The following is a 10868-nucleotide window of genomic DNA, read 5'->3' on the forward strand; positions in this document are numbered from 1 at the left end:
TTATGTTTACAATATATTTCAAAAAAAATTTGAGTGAATGTAGATGGCATCTGCAAGTTCCGAAGAACAGTTATGTTATGGACCTGAGGATCCATCATTACTCTTTCATCAAAACGAACACATTTCAGCCTCATTGTCGGCAAATGGCACAACAAATGTTTTGAGAGTTCGTAGGACGCAGAGTAAGGTTTGGGCAGTGCCAATACATGAAAATGTGAAGTATTGGCTTGATGTATGGGGTTTCAAAGGCGTGTTGGAATGTGAAAAGCCGATGAGGATGGACAACGAGCTTATAACTGCCTTGATCGAGCGCTGGAGGCCTGAGACACACTGTACCAGTTGGAGAAGTTACCGTAACCTTACAGGATGTGCAAAGCCTGTGGGGTTTGAGAGCAGACGGTCGTGTTTTCACTGGCCGTGACTACCCTATCGGATATGAAGATTGGCCCAACAAGTGTCGAGATGTGTTGGGATGGATACCTGACGCATAAACAGAAACGAAGCAGGACGGTTTGTTAATGACATCTCTTATCCACCAAGCGACGATACCTTTGGGTGATGGGTTGCATGATTATGCATACATCCAAAGAGCACGTATACACGCTCTGATATTGTTAGGGGGCTTATTATACCAGACACCACAGGGTGCAAGGTCCCTTTTACGTGGTTAAATGACTTTGACGATCCGGAAAAAGTGTCTACTATCAGTTGGGGTAGTGCTGCTTTAGCATTTCTGTATCATTATTTGTGCGAGGCTTCTATAGGCAGGCAGAAAAGAGATGTGGGTGGACTTATGGTTCTTTTGCAGCTGTGGGCTCTATCTCAGATAGTGGCGCTGGCTCATCAAGATCATCTGCAACATGTACCTCATCATTCAATCCACCACCAACATCAGCAACATCTACAACATCTCTCTGCTCATTCGTACTACAATAAAAGCTCATATACTCCACCCTCGCAGATGATCCAATACCACAGTCAAAGCTCATTTGTTCAACCCTCACAGATGATCCAATACCATAATCAACAACTGGTGGGATTTCTGAACTCCTCACAGGTGAATACTCAACAAATAATTCAATACACCCACTTGAATTTTTAGCATTGTTGAACATAAACATCACACTTTCATCATTGCAAATCACAGAACATGTATAACTCATACCGGAAGCAAAGATTATACATTGTCTCCATAATAATTCAATTGTGTGTTGGTTCATATCTATTCTCATCGCATCACAGATCATTGCTACCAATTCAGAATAAGAAACACATGAATTTAATATGATGGAGCTCCTCGCACGAGGTGGTTCATAACCAATACTCATATGTGGTAGTTGAACTACTCTACCACCCCAATAAAAACTCACAAATACTTGCATGATTTCTGCATCAAAAACATTTAAAAAAACAACAATTATTCACATATTTCCTACAAGCCATAATTTAATAAATTGGGTAAAACTAACAAATGAAAGCAACATAAATAAGAATAATGATGAATGTACCTAAATTGAAGAACAATTACTGGATCTTATGGGAAAATCGCCGGAAATCGCCTACACCCGAGAGAGGAAATTCTGTGCGCTGCTTCTGCCTTCCGTGGGTTGTTAAACCTGACTGAAAGACGCATAAGGGTTATGCGTCATTACACTAAGATGCATAATGGTTATGCGTCTTTATCGGCGCATAATGGTTGTGCATCATTATCCAAAGACGCATAAGGGTTGTGCGTTTCATTAATAAAGACGCATAACGGTTATGCATCACTCACTAAGTCGGAAGACAACTACACTCTTTCATTAAAATGGAATTTTATTACTAACCTAGAACAAAAATAGAAAGAACTCCCACATATCAGTTTTCTCACAACATCGAGAGAGAGCTAGAGAGTGAGAGGAAGTTTTGTTTAAGTCCAGCAAGAAGAACTACAATCTCAGCTCTTTCCAGCAGGTAATCACACACACCTTTCTCGTTTTAACCTTCTCATTCTCTCTTAGACACACTTAAAGCATGGAGACATAGCATAGGCAAACCCTTCAGCATGCTAAGCCTAAATCTTTTCATATCTGTTACGATAGACCCACTTAAAGCATGGAGACATAGCATAGGCAAACCCTTCAGCATGCTAAGCCTAAATCTATACAAAAACTCATGAAATAATTATATCACCATCATAGATACACAATCATAATTCCCATGGAAGAATAGAAAGGGACAAACTTAAGGAAACTGAATTAAAAGAATCAAGAACGTAGCTTTGGAACCAAAAACGAACGAGTAGCGGAGGCAGAACGGCGGCAGTTCGATGAGCCGAGAACTGTTGCCGGGAAAACCACCGCGTGACAGCAGCGGCGGCACTGGTCTGCGAAGCGTACCGGGCTGCTTTTGCCTCAGCCGGAGACGTCAGCAACGGCGCTGAGTCGCCGTAAGAGGGCGGGCGGCGGCGTGACGGAGAGAGAGGAGTCTGGAGTTTCGTTCCCAATGTGAGAAATTTGAGAGAGAGGGAGCCGATGGACGGAGGATACCGTCGGAGTTTCTGTTGGGTCGTGATGCCTCCGATCTCACACTCACTCAATACGAGAAAATAAAGCACACAACGATGTAACGTGGTTCGGTGATAAACCACCTACGTCCACGGAGAAGATGACCGGAATCTTATTGATGAACAACTCTCAAATACAATGAACTCACACGCACAATTCAATCACTCCAAACTAATCGCAAGCTAGAGCAATAATCTCCTAATTGTGTATGTGTATTGTGTATTCTCCCTCTTGCTTTACAACTGAACACCTATCGAGCTATATATGTGAGATAAAGAAGAAAACAACTTAACTAACTTCATTTCCCAAAGTTAGTTATAACCGTCAATTTCCAACGGCTAGTTCCAGCTCCCAAAAACCGAGCTTCCTCTGCTTCCTTTCTTGATCCCTTCCTTGAGCTTCAACGGCTCTATCACTCGATCAAATCTCCACCTTGCTGTGAAAGCTGAGTTATGCAAGAATGATAGTTTGATGATACAAGAATGATAGTTGGATTATGCAAGAATGATAGTTTGCATGGACACACATTCACAAATCTCCACCTTGTCCTTGCAAAGCTCCATCAATATCTAGATTCCCTTCTCAATCCTTGTTACAAGTCTCAACACTCCACAATCTCAACCAACTTCAAACAATGTTTGAACTTCGAAGTTGGCAGAGATTTTGTCAACATATCTGATGCATTCTCCTCAGTAGGAACCTTCACCACGTTGATCTTCCCACTTTGAATCTCATCCCTGATAAAGTGTCTCCTCACATCAATATGCTTCGACCTCTCATGAAACATTTGGTGTTTGGCTAGGCAAATCGCAGAATTGCTGTCACAGTTTATCTTTACTGCCCCCAGCTTCATTCCCAGATCTTCCAAGATTCCTTGCAACCATTTCCCTTCCTTTGCAGCCTCTGTCAGAGCAATATATTCAGCCTCGGTTGTGGATAAAGCAACCACTGGCTGTAGGTTGGATTTCCAACTGACTGCTGTGCCAAATAAGTTGAAAATGTAGCCACTTTGTGATTTTCTGTTATCCAAGTTGGCTGCATAATCCGAATCACAATACCCTTCAAGGACTTCATTCTTTTCAGACCATGCTTCACCACCAAACCTTAAACCAGTCACAACAGATCCCCTCAGATACTTCAAGATCCATTTCAGAGCAGCCCAATGCTCTCTACCCGGATCAGCCATGTATCTACTAGCCACACTTATGGCATGAGCAACATCCGGTCTTGTACATATCATCAAGTACATTACACTTCCTATTATATTTGCATAGGGCATCATGCTCATCTCCTTCCTGATTTCATCTGTCCTTGGCACTTGCTCTCTGCTCAACTTGAAATGGCCCGCTAATGGAGTAGAGACTGATCTTGCATTCATCACCTGATATTTTTTCATCACCTTTTTGATGTATTCAGCTTGAACCAGCCTCAGCTCCTTCTTCTTCCTGTTCCTGACAATATCCATGCCTAGGATTCTCTTTGCCTCTCCAAGATCCTTCATCTCAAACTTTTGCTTGAGCTCTTCTTTTACAATCTGCAGTTCACTTAAGCTTGATCATGCCAGTAGAATGTCATCTACATATAGCAGTAGATAGGCAACTATCAGATCTCCACTTCTCTTGATATATACATAGCTATCAAAGCTAGATCTCTCAAATGCCATCAACTCCATCTGCTTATGGAACTTCTTGTTCCACTGCCGGCTGCTTTGCTTGAGCCCATATAGGCTTTTCTTCAGTAGGCAAACTTTCTTCTCTTCTCCATTCTTCTCAAAACCCTTAGGCTGCATCATATAGATCGTTTCCTCTAGATCCCCATGTAAAAATGATGTCTTCACTAACCTTGCTTTGAAACGTATGCTTTCCACTTCCCCCACCTCTACCTTCTTCTTGAATAGCCATTTGCAACTAATCAGCTTTTGAGTCCCTGGATCAGTCACTAAAACCCAAGTCCTATTTTTTAGTAGGGACTCTATTTCTTCCTCCATAGCCTTGATCCACTTCTGACTTTCTTTGCAACTCATGGCCTCGTCATAGGTTGAGGGTTCTGAGAACATGAGCACCTCTGCCACACACAAAGCAAAGAAACCCATATCATAGTCTGAGAATCTGCTAGGTAGGCCTGCATTTCTTCTGGGATTCCTTCTGGCCCTTTGACTTGCAGCAGCCTGCTGTACTGGTGACTCATGATCACTTATATTCTGAGTTGGTTGAGAGATGGTTGCTCCACCTTCTTCTTGGTTTTCTGTGGACTCAGAATTCTCTTCATCATCTGATTTTTCAGATTCTCTATCAAGCTCAAAATTCTGCATGCTTGCAATGCTGCCGTCATCAGAGACTTCTTTCCTTTTCTTGAATGGCATCTCTTCTTCTTTGAATATCACATCTCTGCTCACAATGATATTCTGACCTACTCCATCTAGGTTCCATAATCTGTACCCCTTTACTCCATCTTGATACCCCAGCAATGCACATTTCTTTGCCCTTGGTTCCAATTTGTTTTGCTTAATATGTGCATAAGCAGCACACCCAAATATCTTCAGAGCAGAATAATCACCAAGGCTTCCATACCATCTTTGATCTGGGGTTTCATTCGATATAGCTGAAGATGGGCACATATTGATCAGATCAGCTGCAGTAGAAACAGCCTCTGCCCAGAATCTCTTTGGCATTCCAGAGTAGAATAGCATGCACCTCACCCTTTCTAGCAATGTCCTATTCATTCTTTCTGCCATCCCGTTTTGTTGAGGGTTTCTTGGCACGGTCCTATGCCTTCTTATCCCTTTCACTTTACAGAAACTATCAAACTCAGCAGACAGAAACTCCATGCCATTATCAGTCCTCAGATATTTAAGCACTGAGCCTTTCTCATTCTCATATCTAGCATGCCATTCCCTAAACTTCTCAAAAGCTTGAGACTTCTCCTTCAGAATGTAAATCCACACCTTTCTAGAGTAATCATCTATGATGGAGATGAAATACTTACCTCCACCTATGGATTCGGTTGGGGATGGCCCCCACAGGTCACTGTGGGCATACACAAATGGGGCGGATGAAGTGTGTTTCCCACCAGAAAATGGCAGCTTCTTTGCCTTTCCAAGAATACAAGATTCACATTTCTTTAATCTGTCTGAGGCACCTAACTTCATCACTCCTCGTTTAGCCAGTTCTCTGATGCCTTTCTCACCCACATGTCCAAGCCTAGCATGCCATAGATATAGGTCTTCTGTCTGAGCCACATTCACAGCATCAACCATAGTTTCACCCAGCAAATAATACAGGCTATTCTTTCTTTGAGCCTCCAATACAGTTCTGGAGTCCTTTGTTACTCTGAGGATCCCATTACCAGAATCAAACTTGTATCCCTTTGATTCCAACATTCCAAGAGAAATGAGATTTCTCTTGATTTGAGGTATGAACTTGACCTCTGTGAGAGTCTTCACACTCCCATCCCTCACCCTCAATCTGATATTTCCAATTCCCTTGACATTACATATTTGGTCATTACCTAGCATCACTAAACCTTCCCAAGCTGATAATTCTTGAAACCAAGACTTGTGGGAACAAATGTGGAAGGAGCAGCCAGAGTCCATGATCCAGCACTCCTCAATCTTGGCTCCCGAGTGTATATTCAAAGCCTCATTATTTTCCACTTCTTGAGCCAAATCAGCAGTCTTTGCATTCCCAGCCTTTTCTTGTTCTTGTTTTTTCTTCCAAGCAAAACAATGCTTCTTCAAATGGCCCGGTTTCTTGCAGTAGTGACATCTTCTTTTCTCCTTCTATCCCCCACCTTCTTCCTTTTTCTGGAACTTCTTTTTGGAGCCCTTCTTGATCTGATTATTCTTCAAGTACAAGCTCTCAGCCACTGGGTCAGATTGCTTAATGTCAGCCCTCTGCGATTCTTTCAGCTTTAATGCAGAGTGTATTTCCCCATAGGTAACTTTAGCCTCTCTCCCAAGAAGCACTGCATCCTTGAAGTGCTCATAACTCTTGGGCAGGGAATTGAGCAACATTAAGGCCTTATCTTCATCCTTAATCACCTCATCAATGTTTTCGAGATCATCTATGCATTTCCCAAACTCCTCAAGCTGTTCAGTAATGCTCTTTCCATCTGAAAACTTGAAGGCAAGAAGCTTCTGCTTCAAATGAAGCCGATTCGCTAGAGACTTAGTCATATATAATGACTCAAGTTTTGTCCAAACCCCTGCAGCCGTCTCTTCTTTGGATACTTCTCTCAGCACCCTGTCTGTAAGATTTAAGATCAGGGTGCTATAGGCCTTGTATTGCATGTCTTGAAGTCTCCCCTTCTCCTTTTCATCGGCCTCAGGTTTTTCTTTGGCATCATTGCCATCTTTCAAGACATCCCATAGACCTTGCTGCATCAAGATAGCCTTCATCTTCAACCTCCATAGCCCAAAGTCGTTTCTGCCGGTGAACTTCTCCACCTCGAACTTGGCCGTGGACATTTCTCGAACAAATGGTGGGCAATTGCCAAGATCGGCTCAAATAACAAATCTCCCGGACTTCTACTCGCCCAGAAAACCAACCAAGAAAACGTCTTCAACGTTTCCCACAGACGGCGCCACTTGTTGGGTCGTGATGCCTCCGATCTCACACTCACTCAATACGAGAAAATAAAGCACACAACGATGTAACGTGGTTCGGTGATAAACCACCTACGTCCACGGAGAAGATGACCGGAATCTTATTGATGAACAACTCTCAAATACAATGAACTCACACGCACAATTCAATCACTCCAAACTAATCGCAAGCTAGAGCAATAATCTCCTAATTGTGTATGTGTATTGTGTATTCTCCCTCTTGCTTTACAACTAAACACCTATCGAGCTATATATGTGAGATAAAGAAGAAAACAACTTAACTAACTTCATTTCCCAAAGTTAGTTATAACCGCCAATTTCCAACGGCTAGTTCCAGCTCCCAAAAACCGAGCTTCCTCTGCTTCCTTTCTTGATCCCTTCCTTGAGCTTCAACGGCTCAATCACTCGATCAAATCTCCACCTTGCTGTGAAAGCTGAGTTATGCAAGAATGATAGTTTGATGATACAAGAATGATAGTTGGATTATGCAAGAATGATAGTTTGCATGGACACACATTCACAGTTTCGGCGCTCACCGGGGAAGACGACGGAGTCTTCGAGAGAAGGGATGCGACGGAGTCTGGCCTCTTCTCCAAATTTTGGTTCATTGTGGGAGAAGTTAGGGGAGGGAGTTGACCGATTTTGAGGAGTATAGGATTGGGCCTGTTTCTTTAATTTTGTTGGACCTCTTTAACTAAAAGCATGGACTAAAATTTATTTGAGGAAGGGCTGCCCTTGTAATAGAAATTATTCATGGAGATTTGGGCCACCAACTAAAACAAAGTACGGGCTAAGTAATTTCCAAGACGATAAATTAATTTCGGGATTTATCTAATTTCATGAATAATGAATATATGGAGATTAAGGAGCTAAAGCGAGGAATTTCTCAAACCTTCCCGATGGAGTAAATCCCCCGATTTAATTAATGCTCAAGGACTTTTAGAAAATAAGGAAACAAAGATAAAATGAGCACGCACTTAAGATGCATTCACATTTAAGTTTTCTTTTGGCTTCTTAAAGCCTAATTTAAGTATACTTTATTTCCTATAGGGACGTCGTCGCACGTCAAGTAAGACCAAGTCAAGGAACTTTCAAATCAAGGAATTAAGCTCTGAGGTGGGCATTCTTTTCAAAACGTGATTTAAGTATGAAAATGTGAATCTTTTCTAAACGTGTTTGTCATGCCGTGTTTTACTTTTACGATTACCTATCTGCTTGGATATGCCAATCATGTTAACTTGAATTCGGGTGCCAGTAGGGCCTCAAACCCTACTCGGACTAGTGTACACATATGGGGACCGTGTGCTAGCTTTCGAGTTGGCCGTTCCAGTGACCGTCGTGGAATGCGGCCACATTCCCGGTTCACATACGTTCAGATATGTTATCTATGTGTATGTGATTGTGCAATCAATTTTATGAAATGAAAGGAATTTAGTGACTCAGGTCTTTTAAAATGAAAACCCCGTGTTCACTCAACTGTGACTGACAAATTAAAAGGAACTTATTTTGGCACTATGTCCACTGAGTATATCAAGTACTCAGCCCTGCATATTTCTTTTCTAACGTGCAGGTTGAACGTGAACGAGGAGGTGAAGGTGTTGGGAAATGACTATTAATAAGTAGTTAGGTAGCCCAAAGTAGTATGTCTTCATACATACTATTTTGTCTTGGACTCTTCCGATGCAATAGAACTATGTTCTAGGAATTTATGAATTTAGTTTAGATACTTTGATTTTCTTTTGACTATGTACCCATTCGCCTTCGAAACTATTGCCTTGAGTTGATTTATTGCTCTTAGGTTTACTTCATGATTGATGAGAGTATTTTTAGTCGCGAAATAGCTACGCTCACTAGTACTAGGGAGATGTGGTCGTGTCAAGTAATAAAGCAAAATTTGAGTAACAACAAAAAGGAATAATTCATTAAAAGATTCTTTGGATGTAAATACACGAATTTTAAACATTTTTTTTAAGAAAAACAACCCGATCTCCCGACTTGGTGTTCGAAAAAGTGAAACCATAATAGTTCAAACTCTTCGACTTTTCAAATGTTATGTAATCAACACCTCAAAACAAAAAATTTGCACGATCAACATTCTTTGGTACTACATCCTTTGTCTATCGCCATATATTGCATTAACAACATCTACATCAATGCTAATTTGGGAGATATTAATAATTGTGTAATAAATCATAATAATTATAAAATATTCATGTCTTATACGCATAAGTTTTAGTTCATATACAAATGAAGAATTAAATCAAATCGTGTGTGTGTATAAAACGCAAATTAAAACCGAAAACTACTACTTATAGTAAACCCTAAACCATTGGCATGATTCAAGTGCCTCCTCCCAATCATACACCATTCCAACATAAAAAGCATAAATCTGAAACCTAACAATAGAAAATCACCGAAAAAACTCGAAGCCTCCTCCCCAAAAAAGGCCTATCTTCGCAAGGAAGGCCGGTCTTTTCTTCAGGTGATCTGAAAAATCAATCACTATGTACGACAACCCGTGGGCCGAAGGGTCGTACTCGCCACCGCCAAAGCAGCCGCGGAGGCTGGGACGGCCACCAAAGCTGTCGGATCGGCTGAGATACGCGGCCGAGGTGGCCAAAGAGAAGTCGAAGGTGGCGGCCAAGAAGGTCAAGAAGGGGGCTTCCAAGAGCTGGAATTGGATCAAGCTCAAGTTCCACAAAAAGAAACAACCTAGCCCATATGATTATTAATCATAACAATTGCTAATATTTAAATTTTCTATTGATCTTGTTGTTGGGAGGTTTGTCTACATTTTGTAATTTAACATATATAGTTATGTACATATCATATATGTTATTTTCTATCACGAATACTCGCTTTGTCAAAAAAATTTACTATGAGATATGTGAATTTTATTTACCTAAATCCTCTATTTATGTCTTCGGTTGATCGATTTGGCTATCATACATGCAAAATGTTGAGTTCATCTCGTAGTAGATTATGCATATATAATAATTAATAATTGGGCCAATTGGATATACATGGGTACACTAATGCTAACCGGGCCAAAAATCTGAATGATAGAATATCTCCAACGGGATAATTCACGAGGATACTTGGTGACTTTGATGAGCAAGAAACAAAAGGTGGTGACACTGTATAGTGCTGAAGCAGAATTATATGGGGATCAAAAGTTGCCTAGCCGAAATATTATGGCTAAAGAAATTGATGATCGAGATGAATCTTAATCACAAGTCCGTACAAATTGTTTTGTAACAATGAAGTTATAAGCATATATGAAAATCCAGTTCAATATGACCTAACCCAACATGTGGATAGATCCTCATTTTATCAAGGAGAAAATTGAGAAAAATACTGTTTGCCAAATTTGAATCCTGAATACTGTAATCTAATCAAGGAAGACCAAATCAAGAGGAATGATTCTCGATTGATACACTACCATACTTAGGATTGATACAGTTACAATATATTAATTGTAAAAGCGTTTAAATCCATGTGAATCCCCATTGTAAGTTCATCAATCAATAATATAGATCCATTTATCATTTTTTTGGATTTATTACAATCAACAAGTTGCTTGAGAATGTCATGAAATTAGATCAAACTTATGATTAATTTATCTCTACTTGATAAATTAAGAATCAATGTATAGTTTTCATGTGTCTGATTCAAATACAAATTTTATTTTAAAACAACATTAGTTTGTATTGCTTTTG

General features: G+C 40.6%; 1 long non-coding RNA gene across 1 annotated transcript; it reads left to right on the plus strand.

Moving 5' to 3' along the window:
* The first annotated feature begins 1883 nt into the window (after positions 1-1883).
* LOC121807546 lies at positions 1884-8897 on the plus strand. The gene is made up of 3 exons (XR_006051835.1): positions 1884-1953; positions 8200-8265; positions 8720-8897. It is a non-coding gene; the product is annotated as an uncharacterized LOC121807546 (long non-coding RNA).
* Positions 8898-10868: the final 1971 nt, after the last annotated feature.

This window comes from Salvia splendens, chromosome 6 (assembly GCF_004379255.2).
Source record: "Salvia splendens isolate huo1 chromosome 6, SspV2, whole genome shotgun sequence".
Lineage (NCBI taxonomy): Eukaryota > Viridiplantae > Streptophyta > Magnoliopsida > Lamiales > Lamiaceae > Salvia > Salvia splendens.